Raw genomic sequence first — 2,247 nt, 5'->3', positions numbered from 1 at the left:
TTTTGTTTGGCGCCCTCTGCATCATTGGCTCATGCTGCCCAGAGCTCATATCCTAGAATCTAGATAGAGTCTAGGTGTGTTTCCGAGGTGTCTTCTGTGGGGTAGTTGTAGTTTTAAGCCACTCGGCGGCTGAAAAATCCCAGCTTGCGGCACCGGGCGGGATTTGAACTCTCCTCCTGAACACGAGGTTGCTAGGCCGTTGACCGCCGTGAAGCCTTGCAGCGCGGCGCTCTAGCCGATTGAGCTACCGGAGCGGTGTGTGTGAGTGTGTTTGTGTGTGTTTTTGTGTGTGTGTTGACTTTTGCAGCTCCGCGCCGCTTGTCCACACAACTCATGACGCGCCAGATTTTGTTTTAAGCAAAATGTTAACTGAGGAGCATTATGACGCAGGGCAGTGGCCGGGGGTCACCGCGCGCCGCAACCTTTCGTCCTGCCTCCAACCACATGTTTGCTGAACGTACACACGAGTAACATACGTATATATTTATTATATATACACGACTATATTTTAACTAATTTTTTCATCCTATTTTTACGGATTTTCTGTACTCGCATTCCTGTTTACCTACACTCACTTCCTGTAGCTTGAGAACGTTTCACACGAACGTTGTGGTTTGAATAGCAAGAAAACTTATGGAGGTGTGTATTTTCGTCTCTTCCCTTATGTCTCACTCTGTGGATGTTAATATTATTATCCCTGAGTTGTAAGAGTTGCCTTATGAGGAGTACTTTGACCACCTAGTTTTGGAGGAGTTAGTTTCTTGCTCACTGATAATGTTCCTGACTCTCTTGCCAGACCTTGACATTTGACGATCGTCTGTTGCACATGTTATAAACCCTGTTATGTGTGTGTGTGTGTGTGTGTGTGTGCGTACGAGAGAGAGAGAGAGAGAGAGAGAGAGAGAGAGAGAGAGAGAGAGAGAGAGAGAGAGAGAGAGAGAGAGAGAGAGACTGACTTTTACACACACACACACACACACACACACACACACACACCACTTCCACTCCACTCGCCGTGTTTTGTTTACGTTAAGTGGCGGCGGTTCTAGGAAGCTGGAGGGCCGGCAGCGAGGCCAAGGTGTGTGAACTGAAGGCCGATTGCTTTATTCATATGTAAGTTCTTTTTTCTTTCCACGTGTACCCCCGCGCACCGAGGACCCATTAATCTGAGCTGCTTGCCTCCAGCTGGCCGCGCTTTCTTTCGTGTCTTTATCCCGTATTGCTTCACTTTCTTGATTTTTTCCTTTTTTTTTGTAATTTCGTGTTTTCTTCTTATCGGTATCTCCCTCCCCTCTTTGTTTAAATGTGCGCGCGGATTCACACACACACACACACACACACACACACACACACACACACAAACAGCCCGGTAGCTCAGTGGATAGAGCGTCTGCCTCAAAACCAGAAGGACCGGGGTTCGATTCCCCGGCCGGGTGAAGATAAGTTGGGTTTATCTTCTTTCACGTGTAGCCCCTGTTCACCTAGCAGTGAGTAGGTACGCGACGTCAGGCAAGGAGTTGTGACCTCGTTGTCGCGGTGTGTTGTGTGTGAGTGGTTTCACGGTCTTAGTATTAATCTTCCCCATTCCCTTTCCGTCCCCATCCCCATACGCGGGTCTAGGGTATGTGTAAACCGCCCCTTCCCCTTCCCGTCCCCGACGGGCCAGACAAGACCAACCCGCAGGTCATAATAATGTTGGCAGCACTTTCAAACCAATTATTACAGAAAACGAGATAAATAATGCATTTTTCACACACCATTGTATTCATATATCATAAAACAAAACAATAGCGTTGTTGATCTACATGTAAATAACAGGTAACGCGGGTAAGTTAATTTATGAGACAGGTTGGTATCCATGACTGGTCAAACACCCGGCCAGCCATGGGGCAGCCACATAGGGGTTGCCAGGTCGTGTCATTGGTGGCATTTTTGTCTTAAATCAAGGTGGTCACCAAGAAATGCCTTTTTTTATGGTATATGTTAAGTATTAATATAATAATGCCATATTTAGTCATCTATTTGCCGTCGTTTGCCATTTTTGGGGCAATTATAAAGAAAGCTTCAGGAATAACTGTATGTTTACAATCAAATGGAAACACAAGAGTCTTTACAAACTAAAATAAATATATTAACTTCAGCGAAGTTTGCGATACAATATCAGTCATAGAAATATATTCTGATACTTTTCAATATATTTTCTTCTATAATAACAAATAGAACACTATTTATTCATGAAATATACGA

General features: G+C 44.9%; 1 non-coding gene across 1 annotated transcript; it reads left to right on the top strand.

Annotated features, from left to right (window-relative positions):
* Nucleotides 1–1,363: 1,363 nt before the first annotated feature.
* Nucleotides 1,364–1,437, top strand: Trnal-caa (transfer RNA leucine (anticodon CAA)). Its single transcript has one exon. It is a non-coding gene; the product is annotated as a tRNA-Leu (tRNA).
* The last annotated feature ends 810 nt before the right edge of the window (nucleotides 1,438–2,247 follow it).

The sequence above is a fragment of the Eriocheir sinensis genome, chromosome 40 (genome assembly GCF_024679095.1).
Source record: "Eriocheir sinensis breed Jianghai 21 chromosome 40, ASM2467909v1, whole genome shotgun sequence".
NCBI classification, from domain to species: Eukaryota; Metazoa; Arthropoda; class Malacostraca; order Decapoda; family Varunidae; genus Eriocheir; species Eriocheir sinensis.
This window is presented reverse-complemented; position numbering and strand designations above follow the sequence as displayed.